The sequence below is a fragment of the Elephas maximus genome, chromosome 11, assembly GCF_024166365.1.
Source record: "Elephas maximus indicus isolate mEleMax1 chromosome 11, mEleMax1 primary haplotype, whole genome shotgun sequence".
In the NCBI taxonomy this organism is placed as follows: Eukaryota; Metazoa; Chordata; class Mammalia; order Proboscidea; family Elephantidae; genus Elephas; species Elephas maximus.
In genome coordinates, this window is record NC_064829.1 from 11,223,645 (window position 1) to 11,246,871 (window position 23,227).

A 23,227-nucleotide genomic window follows, 5' to 3' on the forward strand; every position below is an offset into this window, starting at 1 on the left:
TGAAGTTCAATATCTTCAGCCAGAACAAGGCCAGAAGCTGACTACGGAACAGACCATCAGTTGCTCATATGCAAGTTCAAGTTGAAGCTGAAGAAAATTAAACCAAGTCCACAAAAGCCAAAGTGTGACCTTGAGTATATCTCACCTGAATTTTGAGACCATCTTAGGAATACATTTGATGCATTGAACACTAATGACCAAAGACCAGTCGAGTTGTGGGATGACATCAAGGACATCATATATGAAAAAAAGCAAAGGTCATTAAAAAGACAGGAAGGAAAGATAAGACCAAAAGAGACTCTGAAACTTACTCTGGAACATACCCCAGTGCCCTCGAGTCGATTCCGACTTATAGCGACTCATAGATTAAGTGCTACAGCTGCTAACCAAAGGGTCGGCTAACTCTTGAACATAGAATAGCAAAGTGAACAGAAGAAATGATGAAGTAAAAGAACTGAACAGAAGATGTCAAAGGGCAGCTTGAGAAGAAAAAGTATTATAATGAAATGTGCAAAGACCTGGAGCTAGAAAACTAAAAGGGAAGAACACACTTAGCCTTTCTCAAGCTGAAAGAATTGAAGAAAAAATTCAAGCCCCGAATTTCAATATTTAAGGACTGTCTAAACCCTGGTGGCACAGTGGTTAAAAGCTACACCTGCTAACCAAAAGATCGCAGTTCAAATCCACCGGGCACTCCTTGGAAACCCTATGGGGCAGTTCTGCTCTGTCCTATAGGGTCACTATGAGTCAGAATTGACTTGCTGGCAATGGGTTTGGTTTTTTGGTTTGGTTTATGGGCAAAAAGTTAAATGATGCAGGAAACATCCAAAGAAGATAGAAGGAATACACAGAGCCACTGTACCAAAAAAAAAATTGGTCAATGTTCAACCATATCAGGAGGTAGCATATGGTCAGGAACCGATGGTACTGAAGGAAAAAGTCCAAGCAGCACTGAAGGCATTTTCAAAACAAAAGGTCCAGAAATTGATTGAATACCAATCGAGATGTTTCAACAAATGGATGCGACATTGGAAGTGCTCACTTGTCTATGCCAAGAAATTTGGAAGACAATTACTTGGCCAACCAACTGGAAGAAATCCACATTTTTGCCCATTCCAAAGAAAGGTGATCCAAAAGAATGCAGAAATTTCAAACAATATCGTTAATATCATAAGCAAGTAAAATCTTGCTGAAGATAATTAAAAAATGGTTACAGTGCTTACTTCAGCAGCACATATACTAAAATTGGAACAATACAGAGATTAGCATGGCCCCTGCACAAAGATGACACACAAATTCGTGAAGCATTCCATGTTTTTACTTGATTTGTAAGCTTTCACTTAAAGCACAATAAACAAATTTAAAAAAAAAATGGTTGCTGTACTACATCAACAGGGAGCTGCCAGAAATTCCAGCTGGATTCAGAAGAGGATGTAGAACAAGGGATATCATTCCTTGTGTCAGATGGATCTTGGCTGAAATCAGAGAATACCAGAAAGATGTTTACCTTTGTTTCATCAACTATGCAAAGACTATGAGGATCACAATAAATTATGATTAACATTTTGAAGAAAGGGTAGTCCAGAGCACTTAATTGTATACATGAGGAACCTGTACATAGGCCAAGAGGCAGTCATTCGAACAAAACAAGGGAATACTACCTGGTTTAAAATAATCAAAGGTGTGTGTCAGGGTTGTATTCTTTCACCATACTTATTCAATCCGTATGCTGAGCAAATAATCTGAGAAGCTGGACTATATGAAGGAGAATGTGACATCAAGATTGGAGGAAGATTCATTAACCACCTCCAATATGCAGTTGACACAAACTTGCTTGCTGAAAGTGAAGAGGACTTGAAGCACTTACTGATGAAGACCAAAGACTACAGCCTTCAGTACAGATTATATCTCAACGTAAAGAAAAAAAATCCTGACAACTGGACCAATAAAAAACATCATGATAAATGGAGAAAAGTTCAAAGTAGTTAAAGGTTTCATTTTACTTGTATCCACAATCGACACCCATGGAAACAGCAGTCGAGAAATCAAATGACCTATTTATTGCATTGGACAAATCTGCTGCAAAAGACCTCTTTAAAGTGCTAAAAAAAAAAAAAAAAGATGTCACTTTGAGGACTAAGGTGTGCCTGACCCAAGCTGTGGTGTTTTCAATAGCCTCATACACAAACTGAACAATGAATAAGAAAGACTGAAGAAAAACTAATGCCTTTGAATTATAGTGTTGGCAAAGAATATTGAATATACCATGGAGTGCCAGAGGAATGAACAAGTCTGTCGTGGAAGTGCAGCCAGAATGGTCCTTAGAAGCAAGGGTGGTGAGACTTCATCTTACGTACTTTGGGCATGTTATCAGGAGGGACCAGTCCCTGGAGAAAAACATCATGCTTGGTAGAGAGTCAGTGAAAAAGAGGAAGACCATTAATGAGATGGATTGACACAGTGGGTGCAACAATGGGCTCTAACAAAGCAATGATTGTGAGGATGGTGCAGGACTGGGCAAGAGTTTCATTGTGTTGTGCATACGGTCACTATGAGCCAGAACCAACTCAACAGAACCTAACAACAAAAACAACATAGGAGTTAGGATTTACAACACAGATTTTTGGAGGGCACACTTTAATCCATAAAATATAGCATACTCTCTGTGAGTTTCTATGAATCATTCCAGTAAATTAATGAATGAGAAGGAGCAACGTCTGGTGTCCATTTGTTTGGAAGTCGGAAAAACAATGTTTCTCTGACCTATTAGCTCTGGCCCTACTCCAAGTGGCTAGGCTTGGAGAGAGAGAGGCTCTTGGGCAGCTGGCAATGACGGTAAAGAAAAGGGCAGGTGAAGACTGGATCCATAGACACACTTTGGGGATTAGATTTATGCTGATCCTTACTATGCCATTAGCATCAAAGGTGGGCTTTACCCACTTTACCCTTTGCTTAGTGCAGGCAGGAGGAAGAAAAAGAAACCAATGAACGGATGGGACAAATAGAAAACAAATAGAAGGATGGTAAATTTAAATCTCACCATAATATTTAATAATCACATTAAATATAAATGGTCTAAACACCCCTACTAAAAGACGTATTGTCAGAGTGGATACCAAAGTAAGACTCAACTGTATGCTGCCTACAAGAAACCAACTTTAAATGTATAGATCCAAATAGATTAAGATAAAAGGATGGAGAAGCATATTATTTTTAACAACTTTTTTTCAAAACTGTATTAGTATCAAACAAAGTAGATTTGAAAGAAATGAAAGTTACCAGGGACAAGGAGGGTATCCATAATGATAAAGTGGCTGGCTATTCTTTGGTCTTCCGTATTCATTATTCAGCTTTCACATGAGGCAATTGAAAAGAGCATAGAAGAATGATGCATTTGAATTACGATATTGGTGAAGAATACTGAATATACCACAGACTGCCAGAAGAACAAACAAATCTGTCTTGGAGGAAGTACAACCAGAATGCTCCTTAGAAGCAAGGATGGAGGGACTTTGTCTCACATACTTTGGACATGTTATTAGGATATCAGGAGGGACCAGTTCCTGTAAAAGGACATCATGCTTGGTGAAGAAGAGGGTCAGCTAAAAAGAGAAAGACTCTTGATGAGATGGGTTGACACAGTGGCTGCAACAATGGGCTCAAACATAACAATGATTGTGAGAATGGTGCAGTGCCAAGCAGGGCATTGTTCTGTTGTATATAGGGTCACTATGAGTTGGAAGTGACTTGATGGCACCTAACAACAACAACAAAATGGCTTACCCATTAAGAAAGCATAAAACCCAGTGCCGTCGAGTCGATTCCGACTCATAGCGACCCTATAGGACAGAGTAGAACTGCCCTATAGAGTTTCCAAGGAGCGCCTACATAAAAATTCTAAACATATATGAACCTTAAATAGTGCTTCAAAATGGACTAAGTAAAAACTGATAAACACCAAGGAGAATCAGAAAATTAGTAATCAGAGATTTCAATGCCCCTCTCTTAATAGTTGATAGAAAAGGAGACAGAAAATCTGTAAGCATATAGAAGACTTGCAAAATACAATCATACAACTTGACCTAACTGACATCTATAGAACACTCTACCCAATAATGCATTATCCAAAATGGAAATTATTTTAAAAAATCAGTAACAACAACAACAAAATCCTGGATAACCACCAAATATTTGGAAACTAACAACACTAGGCATCCCATGGAAAGACAAAAACAATAGGAAAAACAAAATATTTTGAATTAAATGAAAATGAAATCAACAGTCCTGTATTCAGAATGAGGAAAAAAGATGGAATACAGAAATTATCAATATCAACGATAGGTGCATCACAATAGATTATGCAGATATCAAAAAATAAGGGAAAATTATGAACAATTTTTGACCAAAAAATTCAATAATGTAGATGAAATAAACAATTCCTTGAAAGAGACAACGTACCAAAGTTCACACAAAGAGAAACTGAATACCACTATTTATTAGCACATTTGAAAAGAAAACTCTAGGCCCAAATGCCTTCTCTGACCAATTCTATCAAGCATTTAAGGAAGAAATAACAGAAATTATAAACAAATTCTTTGAGAAATTGAAAAGTAGAAGATATTACCCAACTCATGCTAAGAAGCCAGCATTACTCTGATACCAAAACTAGAAAAAGTGTGATGGTTAAGATTGTGTGTCAACTTGGCTGGGCCTTAATTCTCAGTGGTTTCCATGATGAGATTTGATATAATGTGATCACCTCCATGATGAGATATGCAGTGAGTAGTCAGTCAGTTGAAAGGGAGTTTCCTTAAGCATGTACCCTACATCAAATATAAGTGGACATTCTGGCAAGGCTCATGGGCTTTTGCTCACTCTGGATCCTGCAGCTAGCTCTTATTTGTCTGACTTGACCTCCAGTTCATGGGACTTGAGCTAGCAGCTTGCCTGCAGTCTTGTCTGCTGACCTTGGAATTCATCAATTTTCGCAGCCTGCAAGCAAGAGTCCTGCTCTCTGACCTGCCAATATTGGGTTCACTAGCCCCTGCAGCTGTGTGAATCAGGGGAAGCCTCTATCCTGACCCATGGACTTGGGACATTCTGGCCTGTACAACCACTTGAGCCATTTCCTTGACATAAATCTCTCTCCATGTATATTTATACACTTTACTGGTTTTGCTTCTCTAGAGAACCAGCCTAAGACACAAAGGTACTAAAAAAATGTAAAAGCTAAAGATCAATATCCCTCATAAGCATAAATGCAAAAAAGTTCTAACAAAATCTCAGTAAATAGAATTTAACCATATATAAAATGATAGTACATAGCATAAAAACAAGATATTCACAGATAAATCTGACAAAAGATGTGCAAACTCTGTACACTGAAAATTACAAAATATTACTTAAAAATATTAAAGATGTAAATATATGGAAAGATATATCATGTTAACAGATGGGAGAACTTAATATTATTAAGGTGTCAATTCTCCCCATATTGATCTATTCATTCAATGCAACCCTGACCAAATCCCAGGAGGCTTTTTTGTAAAAACAAAAATAAAAAACGAATTCTAAAACTCATATAGAAATGCAAAAGACCCAGCTCTCATGAAATGTTTCCAAAAGCAATTACAAAATATCAGCAAATAAACAGAAGTTACAGAAAAAGAGCCAAATGGAAATTATAGAACTGAAAAATACAAAAGTAAAAACTCATTGGATGTTGTCATGGATTGAATTATGTCCCCTAAAAATGTGTATATTTACTTGGTTAAGCCATGATTCCAAGTATTCTGTGGTTGTCTATTTTGTGATTAGAATTTTATGTTAGGATTAGGGTGGGATTGTAACACCACCCTTACGTAGGTCACCTCCCTGATCCAGTGTAAAGGGAGTTTCCCTGGGGTGCTGCCTGCACTACCTTTTATCTCTCAAGAGATAAAAGGAAAGGGAAGCAAGCAGAGAGTTGGGAACCTCATACCACCAAGAAAGTAGCGCCGGAAGCAGAGCACGTCTTTGGACCTGAGGTTCCTGTGCTGAGATGCTCCCAGACCAAGCAAAGACTGATACATCACAAGGACCTTCCCCCAGAGCCAATAGAGAGAGAAAGCCTACTCCTGGAGCTGACACTCTGAATTTGGACTTGTGGCCTACTTAACTGTGAGAGAATAAACTTCTCTTTGTTAAAGCCATCCACTTGTGGTATTTCTGTTATAGCAGCACTAGACAACTAAGACAGAATTTTGTACTGCGAGAGTAGGGTGCTGCTCTAACAGATACCTAAGATGTGGAAGCCGTATTGAAACTGTGACTGGATAGAGTTGCAGCAATGGTAGAGGACCAGCAGCAGCAGAGAACCTGCAGTGGCAGAGAAGCAGCAGCAGAGAAGCAGCAGCAGCAGGACCAGGAGACCAGAGCGAGGTGACGCTGGAGCCAACCCACGGAGCAAGGGATCTGAGTGTCTGCACTCAGGAGGCTTCCTGGCGGAGCAGGGTGCCTCCAGGCACTTATTGGTGGAGATAGGCTTGCTGATCCATGGAGCCAGACAGCTGAGTGCCTGTGTGCAGGAGGCTTCCTGACAGAGTGGGGTACCTCCAGGCACTTATCGGTGCAGCTACAGAGCTTTGGAACACTTGTCCCAGCAGGGACATGTGGGCATGAGGCCAAGAAGCCAGGAGACGGAGGCTAAAGAGACAAGGAACACGGGAAGCCGAGCTGCCTCAGTCTCAAAAGGTGTGGTCATGACCTCAGGTGTTTCAAAGGGTGGAGCTGTGGCCTCTGGTGTTTGTAAGGGTAGGATTGCCACCCAGATGGACTAGGAGAATGGTGCGTCTAAAGCCAAGGGAGCAGAGTTGCTGTCCCAGTGGGCCTGGGAGGTGGAGCTGAAGCCCAGGGCCGAGAGACCTCCACTCAGAATCTGGAGATTGTGGCCAATACCTAGAGTCTGGAGGGCAGATCCATTGTGTAAATTGTCTCAGAGAACAGAGTATTATTTTCAAAGCCTTGAGGGCTAATGTAATGTGTTCTGCTGATTTGCTTGGTGCCTATTATCCCTTCTTTTCCTCCAGTTTCTCCCATTCGTAATGGAAATGTCTAGCTTGTGCCTGTTCTGTCATTTTACCTTTGGAAGCAGATAACCTGTATTCTAGATTTCACAGATGAAGAGAAATTTTTGGATTTTGGACTTTGAGTTAAGACTTTTGCAATGATACGTGGGATATGTTTTGCATGTTGCAAGGATGTCAAAAGGGGGCCAAAGGGTGGAAAGCCATGGATTGAATTATGTCCCCTCAAATATGTGTGTATCAATTTGGTTTGGTCATAATTCCCAGTTTCCTGTGGTTGTCCTCCATTTTGTGACTGTAATTTTATGTCGAGAGGATTAGGGTGGGATTGTAACACTGCCCTTACTTAGGCTACCTCCCTGATCCAATATAAGGGGAGTTCCCCTGGGGTGTGGCCAGTACCACCTTTTATCTCTCACGAGATAAAAAGAAAGGGAAGCAAGCAGAGAGTTGGGACCTCATACCACCAAGAAAGTAGCACCAGGAGCAGGGCATGTGCTTTGGACCTGAGAATCCTGTGCTGAGATGTTCCCAGACCAAGGGAAGACTAATGCATCACAAGGACCTTCCTCCAGAGCTGACAGAGAAGGAGAGCCTTCCCCTGGAGCTGATGCCCTGAATTTGGAATTGTAGCCTATGAGCCTGTAACAGAAATACCACAAGCCATCCACTTGTGGTATTTCTGTTATAGCAGCACTGTATAATTAAGACAAATGGGCTCAAATGTAGCCTGGAACCTACAGTCAGCAAACTCGAGGATGGATCAATATAGTTTGCTCAATATGGACAACAGAGAGAAAATATACTGAAAAAAAGAAAATAAATGGAGGTCCTAGGAGCTGTGGGACGATAACAAAAGATCTAAATCTGAGTCCCAGAAGAGGAAGAGAAAGCGTGTGCCACTGAAAACTTCCCAAATTAGCAAGACATAAACCTATAGCTTCAAGAAGGTGAGTGAATTCCAAACAGGATAAACCTAAAGAAACCCATGCCAAGACACATCATAATTAATCCTCTGAAAACTAAACACAAAGGAAAAATCTTAAAAGCAGCCATAGAGAAATGATGCATTCATTCCTATAGGAGAACATCAATTTCAATTAGAGATGACAACTCGGTCAAAGTCATGGAGGCCAGAAGGAAGTGCCACAACATTTTGCAGGTGCTGACAAAACTTAGGAAAGCCTAGGGAATTTGTCACTAGCAGACCTATGCTTAATGACTGGCTGAATGAAGCTATTCAAACGTAAAGGATGTAATAACATAAAAACAAAAAAATAACCTTAGAAAGAAAGAAGAAAAACAAATGGGTAAAGATAGGCCAAAACAGAATATATATAATTCTCACGGGTTTCTTAAATCATATTTGATGGCTGAAGCAGAAATTATAACACAGCCTAATGTGGGGCTCAATGAATGTAGAGGAACTACTTGAGACAATAATATTTTAAAAGTGAAGAAGGCAAAGGGAACTAAATGGAAGCAAAGTTTCAGTAATTACACTCAGAGTGGTAAAATGTCAATACCAGTAGGCTGTGAGAAGTTACGTGTGTATAGTGTGAAACCACTAAGAAAATCGTACAAAGCCCATATGCAAAGTGAGTATAAAGAAAACAAGATGAAACTCATCAAAATCTTCAAGCAACACATGGGAAGGCAAGGAAAGAGAAACAGAAACAAACAAAACATAAACTAAAGAGGCAGTCTTAAGACTTAACGTATCACTAGTTACTTTAAATGTAAATTGTCTAAATACACCAATTATAAGAAAGAGATTAGCAGAGTGGGTTTAAAAAAAAACCATGACCCAACTATATGCTGTATGCCGGAAACTTACTTCAAACACAGCTATACAGGTAGGCTGAAAGCAAAAGGAAGGAAAAGATATATTATGCTACCACTAGTTCAAAAAAAAAAAAAAGCTGAAGTAGCTATATTAACATCAGATAAAGTAAGCTTCAGAGCAAATAAAATTACTCGATACCAAAAGGGATGTTATAAAATGGTAAAAAGATTAATTTACCAGGAAGTATAATAATACTAAATGTGTAGGCAAAAAAAAAAAAAAAAAGTTTCAAAATACATGAAGCAAAAACTGATAGAGCTGAAAGGAGAAAAAGACAAGTCCATGGTATAGCTGAGGACTTCAAAGCCCCACTTTGAGCAACTGATAGAAGCACTAGACAAAAAAGAAGCACATAGAAGAACTGAACAATCCAGTCAACCCGTAGGGTCTAATTGACAGAGACGCGACACTCTCCCCAACAACAGCAGAATACTCATTTTTTAAGTGCCCATGAAACACTCACCATCATAGACCTATGTCCTGGGACATAAAACAAACTACAATATATTTTACAGAACTGAAGTCATACAGAGTGTGTTCTGTGACCATTACAAAATGAAATGAGAAATCAAGACAGAAAAGTTTCCAAAATCTTGGATATCAAACAACACACCTCAAAATAATTCTCTGGCCAAAGGGAAAGTCTGAAGGAAACTTAAAAAATGAATAGAACTGAATGAAAATGAAAATGGGGCATATTGAAATATGTAGGATGCAGCTAAAGCGGGGCTGAGAGGGAAATTTATGGCACTAAATGCTTGCATTAGCAAAGAGGAAAGGTCTCAAGCAAGTCATCTAAGTTCCCATCTTCCTAAACTAGAGAAAGAAGAGCAAAATGAATTCAAAGCAAAAAACAACTCTTACCAGTTGCCATGGAGTCGGTTCTGACTCACAACAACCGCATTTGTGTCCGAGTAGAACCGTGCTCCCTAGGGTTTTCAATGGCTGATTTTTTGGAAATAGATTGCCCAGCCTTTTTTTTTATATAATTTTTATTGTGCTTTAAGCGAAAGTTTACAAATCAAGTCAGCCTCTCACACAAAAACTTGTGTACACCTTGCTACATACTCCTAATTACTCTCCCCCAATGCGACAGCCCACTCTCTCCCTCCACTCTCTCTTTTCGTGTCCATTTCACCAGCTTCTAACCCCCTCTACCCTCTCATCTCCCCTCCAGGCAGGAGATGCCAGCATAGTCTCAAGTGTCCACCTGATCCGAGAAGCTCACTCCTCACCAGCATCCCTCTCCAACCCATTGTCCAGTCCAATCCCTGTCTGAAGAGTTGGCTTCGGGAATGGTTCCTGTCCTGGGCCAACAGAAGGTCTGGGGGCCATGACCAGCAGGGTCCTTCTAGTCTCAGTCAGACCATTAAGTCTAGTCTTTTTATGAGAATTTGGGGTCTGCATCCCACTGCTCTCCTGCTCCCTCAGGGGTTCTCTGTTGTGTTCCCTATCAGGGCAGTCATCGGTTGTAGCCAGGTACCGTCTAGATCTTCTGGTCTCAGGATGATACAGTCTCTGATTCATGTGGCCCTTTCTGTCTCTTGGGCTCGTAATTACCTTGTGTCCTTGGTGTTCTTCATTCTCCTTTGATGCAGGTGGGTTGAGACCAATTGATGCATCTTAGATGGCTGCTTGCTAGTATTTAAGACCCCAGATGCCACTCTTCAAAGTGGGATGCAGACTGTTTTCTTAATAGATTTTATTATGCCAATTGACTTAGATGTCCCCTGAAACCACGGTCCCCAAACCCCTGCCCCTGCTACACTGGCCTTCAAAACATTCAGTTTATTCAGGAAACTTCTTTGCTTTTGGTTTAGTCCAGTTGTGCTGACCTCCCCTGTCTTGTGTGTTGTCTTTCCCTTCACCTGAAGTAGTTCTTATCTACTGTCTAATTAGTGAGTACTCCTCTCCCACCCTCTGTCCCTCCCCCTTCTCGTAACCACAAAAGAATGTTTTCTTCTCAGTTTAAACTATTTCTCAGGATCTTTTTACTCTTTTGGTGAAGTCTTTGGATGAGCATAGGTGTTTGATTTTTAGGAGCACCCAGTTATTTAGTTTTTCTTTTGCATTCTTAATAATGTTTTGTACACTGTTATGCCATGTATTAGGGCTCCTAACGTTGTCCCTATTTTTTCTTCTGTGATCTTCATCGTTTTAGATTTTATATTTAGGTCTTTGATCCATTCTGAGCTCGTTTTTGTGCATGGAGTGAGGTATGGGTCTTGTTTCATTTTTTTGCAAATGGATATCCAGTTATGCCAGCACCATTTGTTAAAAAGACTGTCTTTTCCCCATTTAACTGTTTGGGTGCCAGGCCTTTCTTGATGGATTTGAACCACCAAACTTTTAGTTACATGCTTAACCTAATGTCTAAAACTGAAAGATAGAGCTTTCTATGTATTGACAAGGATCAGCAACAACTAAAACTCTCACACACTGCTGGTGGGAATGTTAAATGGTAAAACTACTTTGTTAAACAAGTTTGGCAGTTTTTAAAAAAATTTCCTGTACACCTACCATATGACCCATTCACATGTCCGTACAAAGGCTTGTGCATAAATATTTATAGCAGCTTTGTTTGTGGTAGTCTAAAAATCAGAGACAATCCACGAAATCAATGTGTAAACAAGTTGTGTTATATCCATACAACAGAATATTCCCCAGCAACGAAATGGAATACACACACAATAAATTTGAATCTTAAAATAGCTATGCTGGGTGAAAGATGCCAGACAAAAATATTGATGTAAAATTCTAGGAGATATGAACTAAAGTATGGTGACAGAAAGTATGTCAGTGTTTGCCTTCGGGAGGGGTAGAGGAGATGTAAGGGTCGGGAGGAAGAATTACAAAGGTTCATGAGAAAACTTTTGAGGATGATGAAATTGTTCATTCTCTTGATTATGGCAGTGTTTCGTGTACTTATACATATGTCAAAAATTTATCAAGTGGTATATTTTGAATATGTACCACTTACAATATGTCAATTATACCTTAATATATCTTTTTAAATAAAACAAAAAAGATTATACATTGCAATTTAAGATTTTGGAGGATGAGGAATCCCCAATAAAAATAAGATCGAGACAATGATCCGGAAGTGGATCTATGAAGTCAACTGGAGGTAAAGACTACTGGAGTTGAGACTACAGTAATTGTAAAGTTAGATTATTAGATGAGTTGTTTTAGTGGATATGAATCTTCAGAGATGAAGGCAGGAGTTAGGGTAGAGCACAGACTGTGACGAGAGCGACATCATAAAAGTATTCTGCCTAGAGGAGAGAGGTTAGTAAATGACAATGGCAAGTGTGGATAGACTTTGGTGTAATCAGATTTTATGAGACTCAAAGGAGTGTTAGCTTTTACCTTAAGGGAACAGGCACTAGCCTGGTTATAGTAGTGAGGAGGCAGGAAGATGTCGACTGACATTCCAGGCCCATTGTATTGGGGAAAGAGGCACAGTAAGCAAGTGAATGAAAAGGGTGTTTACTAAAAAGATAAAAATGTGAGGGCTTTGGTTTATAGCTGAAAACTCCAGAAGGAACATGGGAAGATGGAGGGAAGGACGCATCCAGTCCTGTACTGATCCAGGGAGATAACGTCTACCTGCAGTAAATGGAGTTAGGCTCTGTGGAAGAACAGGAGACCAGGTGGCTGGGTGAGAAGTCCAGGAAGAAGGGTCTGACATTAGAAATTTTGTATTTATGCGCAGGTTTCTTCAAAATGGAAGTGACTCCAAATCTCAGGCTGTATCTGGCCTGATGTCTAAGGGATGATGAGGAAATGCTATAAAACTTAGTGAGTGTTATTGTTTCTGTGGGGGTGATTATTTCATGGTGTTCGGGCCAAATAGCAAGGAGTCTGATGAATGCGGGCCTGAGGCGTGCCTGTGTAGCTGCCTCTGAAACATCTCCCACCCCGAACCCCACAGGACGTTCCTATAAATGACTGCTACCGTGATTTTTCTTCAAGTACCAAGGTGGACTCTTCTTCAAACAAGACCATTTATTTTTAATACGAGCCCCATGAGTTGTATTTGTGGGGGTTTATGTTGTTCAGGGAGTTGCTACTCACTAAATTGTGGCTCAGAATGAACTGAGGCAAAACAATGTTTTAGAAATCCAAATATCCTTTTTACCTGCCAGAAATCATCATCGTGTGTATTTTATTTGAAACATATTCAAAAATAATCTATAGGAAGAGATCAATCATTCTTACCTAGAAAGTAAACTTATTATAAAACTGACTTGATGCATGGTATTCTAGACATAACAGACCCAGACTATTTAGAGCACTTACATTAGCAGCCCACAGGAATTTACAGACAAGTGTTTCCGAGGAGCCAGGTACTGCAAAGGCTTGGGCTCTAAAGCTGCTCCGTCACCGTCATTAAGCAATTCAGACCACCTGCGACACTCTCGCTTTGGACCTGTGCAGAGTACTTGTGATCGCTGACAGGGCTTCTATTGGCTTTCTTAATTTTCTGCCCCTCTAGAGTTACTGAAATTGAACTTTAGAGTTCCAAATACTAAAAGCCTCTTTCTTTTATTTTCTTTAATTTCTTCCCTGTAATATAATATTCTTTCTTCCCAAAGAAGATGAGGTAAGCAGCTGCTTCCTTCTATAATTTTCAGTGCAAACATGTAAGAAGTAGCTGCTGCATAAGATGAAAATCTTCCAACCATTTCTCTAAAGAGCTTAGAACTTTCTCTATAGCCTGCATTTTTAGTCACAAGGACAATAGTCCCTCCCTGGAACTTCCTCTTCCCTCAAACTACGCAAGCATCTTGAACTGAGATGCATGGCAGCCTGGTGTCCTGAAACAAGTGTCTCAGCCCTAAACGTCAGTCCGTGCGCCACCCACCCGCCTTCTAAGGGGAGTTACACAGGGACATTCCACAAGGTGAATTCCCTGTGCCTCTGTAGTTCTCCCAGCAGTTTGGGACTTTCTCTATAATGCATGAGGTTTTTTTCTAAAGGCAAATTTTACTTAGTCACACATATTTTCCCTCTTGCTGAACGTCTTGAGTTTAAAATTGGAAGAGATACATGGCAGGGTTGTATCATTTCACCTTACTTGTTTGATCTGTATGCTGAACAAATAATCCACGAAACTGCACTCTGTGAAGAATGCTTTCTCACGATTAGAGGAAGACTCATTAACAGCCTGAGATCCACAGATGACACAACCTGTCTTCACGAAAATGAAGATGCCTTGAAGTGCTTAATGATGGAGGTCAAAGACCTCCAGCATGGATTATACGTGAAAGTGAAGAAAATAAAAATTCTTACAACTAGACTGATAAACAACATCATGATAAATGAAGGAAAAAAAAGAAGCTGTCAACAATTTCATTCTACTTGGATCAACAATCAATGTCCATGGAAGCAGCAGTCAGAAAATGAAATTATATATTGCATTGGGCATATCTCCTGCAAAAAAAACCTTTAAAGTTTTAAAAAGCAAAAATATTCCTTTGATGTCTAAAGTGTGCCTGACTGAAGTCATGGTCTTTTCAATCACCTCATATATACCTGGAAGCTGGATGATAAAAAAAGAAGACAGAAAAAGAGTTGATGAATTCAAATTGTGGTGTTGGTGAAGAATATTGAATAGACTGTGGACTGACAAAGGAATGAACAAATCAGTCTTAGAAGAAATGCACCCAAAATGGTTGGATAAAAGATAAAAGACTTCAGCTCACTTTTTTGGGCGTGTCACCAGGGAAGAGCAACCACTAGAAAAAGATATCATGTTTGATAAAGTAGAGGGTCAGTGAAAACGAGAGAAACCCCCAGTGAGATGGACTAACACAATAACCACAACCATGGTCTCAAACATACCAAAGATCATGAAAATGATGCGGGGCCGGGCAACGTTTTGTTCTGTTGTGCATGAGATTGCCATGAGTTGGAGCTGACTCAAAGGTAACTAACAACAGAGCGATTGTTGGGTAGTGCCTACCTGTGTAACGGACTTCAGAGGTCGTTTCCAAGGATAGAAGTAACTATCACAAAAACAAACATTTCGTTTTACAGGAAGAAGAATTTCTTCAAAAGATGATACTTGGCTACCTCCACAAAGAGCGTACACACTCCTGGAGACATGGGCAGTAACCTCGCAGAATCATTTTTTTCTTGTATATTTTTTAGGGAGGCACCAAATTTGTTGATAGAAAGTCCGTACGTATAACCAAGATACGTTTTCTTGTTTAAAATTTTTACCCTTGTATTGTCTATTGACTTTATTTAGGACATTATCATTCAGTGGAAAAAGACACATCCACTATGTTCCCCCATTCCTATACGTATTCCCACTTTGTCTTAGTAATTTATTAATTAGCAATATATCCTCCTCTGCTTGCCATAGTTAAACCTCAGTGTCCTAGTACTGATTTATCAAAATACAGTTTCTTTAAAAAATAAAAAAGCTTAGGAAAAACAATGTTTCACTGTGGTATTCTGATATGATTCATGAGTGTGCAGATGAGATAGATTTCTAGATGCATTCTTGAACTATAATCCCTTGTGAATATTTGTGGTGCTTTTGGGGGGGAAGCTGTTTCAGAGATCTGCTAAAAGTATTCATTTAGTGGATTTACTCACTAAAATCCCTACAATTATGATACCTAGTTCCCGTAAATTATTTTTGGAAAAAAAGCTGATACAAATAAATATTACTGTATTGTAACATTTGAAGTGTAAAACCTTTTTCACACACAAACTGTGACGAAAGGCAAAAACTTGACAAGCCCAAATTCTCCGCCGTAATTGCTGAAGCAGTGTAAGAGCAATGTTGGCACTTTTGCCAAGTTAATATTTGGTATGAAATATGTGCCTTATCTTCTGCTAAACTATCTCCTTTCCAGCTAGAAACTGGGAAGTAGTCTAAATTTAATATTTCTAAAATATTTTGAACATTACAATTCTAAGTAAATTTGATCTACCAAACAGTGTAGAATTTTTTTTTCTGACCCCATTTCCACTTTCAATTCCAGGTAACAACAAGGTCTAATCTTTAAGGCTGAGATGAAATTCTACAGTTGTCAGATTTACTGTTAGTTGTTTTGTAGAAACAAAGAAGCTTCATATGGTAAGCTGTGACCAACTTACTCCACTGATAAAAGAACCACAAGGCTCAGACCAGGATTTGGGATCAGACCCCGAGGTGACTATTCTGCCCTGTGTTTGTGATGGATATACTAGATTTTGTAGGCTCTGATGTTCAGCTCCCTAGTATAATGGCTGGCATATAATAACCACTTGATAAATATTTATTGATTGTATTGATTGCTACTGATTGCAAGCTCTTTGAGAGTTTGGACTTTTTTTTTTTATTATTTCTGCTATGTCCCTGTCATTTGAAATAGTGCTTGTCACATAATGGGTGCTCAGTAAACATATTGGTTTGAATGAAATATTTGGTGAATACCTAAAATTCTAGCAAGGCAGAATCATGGAATGCTAGGGATGTAGGCTCAATATGCAGGTATCTTGGTTCAAATTGCAGTTCAGCCACTTACCAAGTATATTAGAAAGACCATCAGTGAGCATACAGATAAAATGGGAATAATATTTATATCTGCTTCATCAGGTTATGAATGATGATTGAAAAAAAAAATATATATATATATGTATATACATGACACTACACAGTGTCTGAAGCCCAAAGTCCACTCAGTAAAGGTTGCTGTTGCTAATATACCATTCAAGTGTGCTGGACACTACCCTGACTCAGTGAAATTGCTCCACCATGACTTACACTTTTTGTGAATGTGGAGAACTAGAAACAGCAGAGTGCGGCTCATCTGTTATATACCTGGTCCTACCAACTGTGTTGCTATGAGGCTGGAAGCTATGCCACCAGTATTCCACATACCACCAGGATCAACATGGTCAACAGGTTTCTGCAGAGCTTTCAGACTAAGACAGATGAGGAAGCAAGGCCTGGTGATCTACTTCTGAAAATTAGCCAATGAAAACCTTATGTATAAGAACAGAATACTGACTCTTATAATGCTGAAGGATGAGCCCTCCACATTGGAAGGCACTCAAAATACGACTGGGAAAGAGCTGCCTCCTCAAAGTAGAGTCAACCATAATGAGGCAGATGGAGTACTGCTTTCGCAGCCTTCATTTGCTGATGTGGCACGACTCAAAATGAGAATTAACAGCTGCAAACATCCATTAGTAATTGGAACATGGAATACATAAAGTATGAGTCGAGGAAAATTGGAAGTAATCAAAAGTAAAGTGGAATGCTTAAAGATCAATATCCTAGTCATTAGTGAGATGAAATGACTGGTATTGGCAGTTTTGATTCTGTCAATCTTATGGTCTACTATGCCAGAAACTACAAGTCGAAGAGGAACAGTGTTGCATTTATCATTAAAAAGAACATTCCAAGATCTATCCTGAAGTAAAATTAGTCAGCAATAGGTTAATATTCATACTCCTAAAAGGAAGACCAATTACTATGACTATTTCTCAAGTTTATGCACCAACCACAAATGCCAAAGATGAAGAATTGAAGATTTTTAAAACCTGCCGCAGTATGTAATTGCTTGGACATGCAACAAAGATGCACTGGTAATTATCGGTGATTAGAATACAAAAGTTGGATGCAAAGAAGAAGGATCAGTAGCTAGAAAATATGGCATTGGTGACATCAAAGATCACATAATAGAATTCCAAAAGATCGGTGACTTATTCATCAGAAATACTTTTTTCAACAACACAGTTGATGACTATACATGTGTAGTTCACTGAATGGATTATGCAGGTATCAAATACAGCACATCTATGTAAAGAGATGATGGAGAAGCTCAATATCATCCATCAAGACAATGCCAGAGGCCAACTGCTGAACAAAGCATTAGTTGCTCATGTGCAAGTTCAAGTTGAAGCTGAAGAAAATTAAAACAAGCCCATGAGAGTATGACCTTGAATATATCCCACTTGAATTTAGACAGCATCTCAAAAATAGATTTGACACATTCAACACTAATGATCAAAGACCAGTAAAGTTGCAGGAAAACATCAAGAATACCATACATAAAGAAAGTGGAAGATCATTAAAAAGACAGGAAAGAAGGAAAAGACTAAAATGGATGTCAGAAGAGACTTCGAAACTTGCCCTTAAATGCAGAGTAGCTAAAGTGAATGGAAAAAATGATGAAGAAAAAAGAGCTGAACAGAATATTTCAAAGGGCAACTCTAAAAGACAAAGTAAAGTATTGCAATGAAATGTGCAAGGATCTGAAGTTAGAAAACCAAAGGGGAAGAACACAATCAGCATTTCTCAAGCCAAAAGAACTTAAGAGAAAATTGAAGCCTCAAGGTACATTACTGAAGGGTTCTCTGGACAAAAAAAAAGTTGAATGATGCAGGAAGCATCAAAAGAAGATGGAAGGAATACACAGGATCACTGTATCAAAAAGAATTGGTTGATGTTCAGCCATTCAGAAGGTGGCATATGATTGAGAACCGCTAGTACTAAAATAAAAAGTTCAAGCTGCATTGAAGGCATCGGCAAAAAGCAAGGCTCCAGGAATTGACAGAATACCAACTGAGACGCTTCAACAAACAGATCTGATGCTGGAAGACTTACTAGTCTATACGAAGAAATTTGGAAGATGGCTGCCTGCCAACAGACAGATCTATATTCATGCCCATTCCAAAGAAAGGCAATCAGATGAAATGTGGAAATTATCAAACAATATCATCAATATCACATGCTAGCAAAATTTTGCTGAACATAATTCAAAAACAAATGCAGCCATACATCAACCGGGAATTATGAGAAGTTAAAAACAGATTCAGAAGAGAACATGAAACCAAGAATATCTTTGCTGTTTTCAGAGGTATCTAGGCTGAAAGCAGAGAATCCCGGAAAGATGTTTACATGTGTTTTATCGACTACACGAAGGTATTTGACCGTGTGGATCACAACAAATTGTGGATAACTTATAAATAATGGGATCTCCAGACCATTTATTATTTTTTTTTTATGCAGAACAAGTACATGGATCAAGAGGCAGTAGTTTGAACAACACAAGGGGCTACTTCATGGATTAAAATTGGAAAATGTGTCTGTCAGAGTTGTATCTTCTCACCTTACTTATTCAATATGTATGGTGAACAAATAATCCATGAAGCTGGACCATATGAAGAAGAATAGTACATAAGTTTGAGGACAACTCATTAACAACCTCAGTTATGCAGATGACACAACCTTGCTTGCCAAAAAGGAAGATGGAGCTTGGCTTCCAGTCGAGACACAGGTCTCCATATCTTGGGACCCAGCAGTGAGTAGACGTTTTGCTTAGAGAATGACCTCCTCAGATCTGGAATGATTATGCTTTCACATTAATGAAAATATTGGCAATATTAAAAACACTCTGTCATTAAGAAACTGTGGGAGGAGGAGACTCTTTCTGGTTTTCCCATCTCTCTAAAATCACTGAAGCTAGAGAGAAGTGCTAGGAGGTGGAGTTGGGAGCCCAGAACCTGACTTGAAGACTATACTAAATAAGAGATGAAATCTATGTAGTAATTGGAAAATGAGTATCAAGAACAAACCAGCAGTTCTCTCAAGGAACTCTGTGAATCTCTTGAAGAAGATTATAAAGATGTGCAGCATTTTGAAGAAAACATTCCTCCCCATTTGCCTCAAGTAGCAGTAACCAATAGCTTTGCTAACGGATCAGATCTTAGCTCTGAACAACCAGTCAAAGTTGTGGAACCTGTACCCATAAATGAGCCCCCAAAAGGACAAAGAAATATTAAGGAAATGCCATTTATAACTTCTGATGAGTTAAACGGTATTCCTGCATACATGAAATCCCGGTTAACCTATTCTCAAATTGATGATATTGTTGAAGAAATCAACAAGGCAGTAGCTAGTAAATATAAAATCTTACATCAACCAAAAAGTCTATGCATTCTGTGGCCAGAAACCTCTATCACAGATTTACTGAAGAAGAAACAAATGATACCAAAACTCATTGTTTTATAGTGGAAGCTGACATAAAGGAGTTCACGGCTTTGAAAGCTGACAAGAGGTTTCATGTGATAGTGAATATTTTACGACAGTGCAGGAGGCTCTCAGAGGTCCCAGGGGGAAGACTGGCCAGTTATGTTATAACCTGAGGCCCTGTGAGAGCTCTTGAAGCAATCAACAGGAGGGTACAGAAGCTAGTCCTCTAATCTCTTTATGTATAATTTCATTAGCTTTTGCATTTTATTTTCTTGTTTCTTATAAAAGTTTAATTTTTCTCTGTGAATCATTTTTTCCTATGAAAAAAAAGTTTCCTGTTTAAAATATTTCTTCCTGAAACTCATATTGAACAACGGCGTTAGTAAGTTGTTTTTGTAGAATGGATACTGAGGTGAACGGTTAGTCTCTATTTTAATCGTTAGCACATAACAGTTTAGTGCATTAATTTGGGTAAAATCAGATTGTTCAAAGAGTAATGAAGACTTTCAAACAAGAATTCATCCTTGTTACTTGATCATCATTTTCAAGCAAAATGACAGGCTTGTCCTAATTTATTTTTCTGAAAATAAAATTTTTTAAATCTTAAAAAAAAAAAATGAAGGCACCCTGAAGCACTTACTAATGAAAGTCAAAGCCTTCAATATGGATTACACCTGGGCATGAAGAAAATGAAAATCCTCACAACTGGACAAATAGACGGAGCCCTGGTGGCACGGTGCTTAAGAGCTCAGCTGCTTACTAAAAAGATTGGTAATTCTAGTCCACTAGTCACTCCTTGGAAACCCTATGGGGCAGTTCTACTCTGTCTTACAGGGTCACTATGAGTTGGAATCAACTCTACAGTGATAGGTGAACCAATAAACAACATCATGATAAATGAGGAAGTTTTTTTAATTGTCAAGGATTTCATTCTATTTGATCAACAATCAATGTCCATGGAAGCAGCAGTCAAGGAATCAAATGACATATTGCATTGGGCAAATCTCCTACAAAAGACCACTTTAAAGTTCTCAAAAACAAAGATGTCACTTTGATGAGTAAAGTGCACCTGACCCAAGCCATGATCTTTTCAATTACCCCATATGTATGCAAAACCTGCACAATGGAAAAGGAAGACTGAAGCATTGACGTGTTTAAATTGTGGTGTCGGCAGAGAATATTGAACATGCCATGGCCTACCAAAGGCTTGAAAAGATCAATCTTAGAATACAATCAAAGAGCTCCTTAAAAGCAAGGATGGGGAGAATTCAGTTCACTTACTTTGGACCTGTCATTAGAAAAAAAAACTAATTGGTAGAAAAAAGACATTGTGTTTGGTAAAGTAGAGGGCCAGCAAAAACAAGGGAAATCTTCAATGACATGGACTGACACAGTAGCCTCAACAATGGACTCAAAAATACCAAGAATCATGAAGATGGCACAGGACGGGGCAATGTTTCATTCTACATACAGGGTACCCTTGAGTTAGAAGTGGCTTGATGGCAACCAACAACAACCACTACCACCAACTGCAAGGGCTTTCTATGTCATGTCTACTGTCTATAGAGCTCAAAGGGCCCAAATATAACCTATTTATTTGATAGATGATAGAACTGGGTCTCAAAGAGATTTTATGACTTTTGCCTCTAGAAAGCAGACTTACTGTTTTTATAAGTTTTCTGTGGCTACTTTAACCAATTACCACAAACTTAGAGGCTTTAAACAATACTACTTTGTTATCTTACAATTTTGTAGTTCAGAAGTCCAACATGAGTCTCCCTGGCCTAAAATCATGTGTCTTCCATAAATATATTCCTTTCTGGAAGCTCGAGGAGAGAATCCATTTCGTTGCCTTTTCCTTCTAGAAGCCTCCAGAAGCTTCTAGAGGTTCATGGCCCCTTCTTTCATCTTCCAAGTCAGCAACATGGCATCTTTCTGACCTTGGTTGTGCCATCACCTTTCTTTCTCTGACTCTGCTCTTCTGCCTCCCTCATCTACTTTTAAAGATCCTTTTGTGGTTAGATTGGGCCTAGCCAGATAATACAGGGTAATCTCCCTATTTTAAGGTCAGCTGATGAGCGACTTTAATTCCATCTGCAACCTTAATTCCCCTTTGCTTTTATGTAGCCTAACATATTCACAGTTCCGGGGATTACAAGGTGGATATCTTTGGAGGGTGATTATTCTGCCTACCACATTGGCAGGCACGATTTAGGGGCCATGTGTTCTGGTTTTAAATCTAGTGCTTTTTCAGCTTTAATGCTATTTTAAAATCAAATATTTGCTTAATAAAGAACACTTTTAAACATTTGTGTGAAATCGTAGCCTCCAGATAACTATACCACATCTGTGTGGACTAGCTGGGGGACTAGAATTCTAAATCTGACCAGTACCAGAAAAATAATGAAAAAAGACGTTTCTCACAGTTTGGGCTTTTAACAAAGCAGTGCTAGAAAATTTTGAAAGACCACGGTAGACTCAACTCTGGCCTTCTTGTTCATCCATCCCTGCAACAGTGCGACATCATCGCAGGTTATCTGGCAAAGAAAATCAGCTAAAACACACTATAAAAAAAAAAAAATGGAGCTTACAATTTGTAAGGCCCAGGCCATTCACATGTTCATGTTCTTAGTCATCAAGACCAGCAGCCGCTGAAGCAGCGCTTAGTTACAGCCCAGCACATCTGTCCAGAGGCAAACAGCTAAGGCTTTAGGCGCATTATGAAACGATGAGTGAGCATGAAAAGCAAGAGGGTGGGAAGAAAGGACAATTTAACATACTCGAATGTGCTCGTTTTTACATTTACAACCATAAATTTTTTTCCCTTGATAATGCTCACGATTTTTATACTATTTGTCTCAGGATGCCTTATAAATCTATAGATATAAACTAATTATGGATTATATTAGTATTGTATATTTTTGTGTGTATAATATATACGTATATATGTTGTTACTGTTAGGTGCTGTCGAGTCGGTTCCGACTCACAGCGACCCTGTGCACAACAGAACGGAACACCGCCCGGTCCTGCCCCGTCCTTACAATCGTTGTTATGCTTGAGCTCATTGTTGCAGCCACTGTGTCAATCCACCTCGTTGAGGGTCTTCCTCTTTTCCGCTGACCCTGTACTCTGCCAAGCGTGATGTCCTTCTCCAGGGACTGATCCCTCCCGACAACATGTCCACAGTATGTAAGACGCAGTTTCACCATCCTTGGCTCTAAGGAGCATTCTGGCCGCACTTCTTCCAAGACAGGTTTGTTCGTTCTTTTGGCAGTCCGTGGTATGTTCAATATTCTTCACCAACACCACAATTCAAAGGCGTCAACTTTTCTTCG

At 39.1% G+C, this 23,227-nt stretch overlaps 1 non-coding gene and 1 pseudogene across 1 annotated transcript; both read left to right on the top strand.

Moving 5' to 3' along the window:
• The first annotated feature begins 1,215 nt into the window (after positions 1-1,215).
• LOC126086392 (U6 spliceosomal RNA) lies at positions 1,216-1,319 on the top strand. The gene has a single exon (XR_007519483.1). It is a non-coding gene; the product is annotated as a U6 spliceosomal RNA (small nuclear RNA).
• A 17,925-nt stretch (positions 1,320-19,244) lies between these two features.
• On the top strand, positions 19,245-20,064 carry LOC126085964 (spindle and kinetochore-associated protein 1-like; annotated as a pseudogene).
• The last annotated feature ends 3,163 nt before the right edge of the window (positions 20,065-23,227 follow it).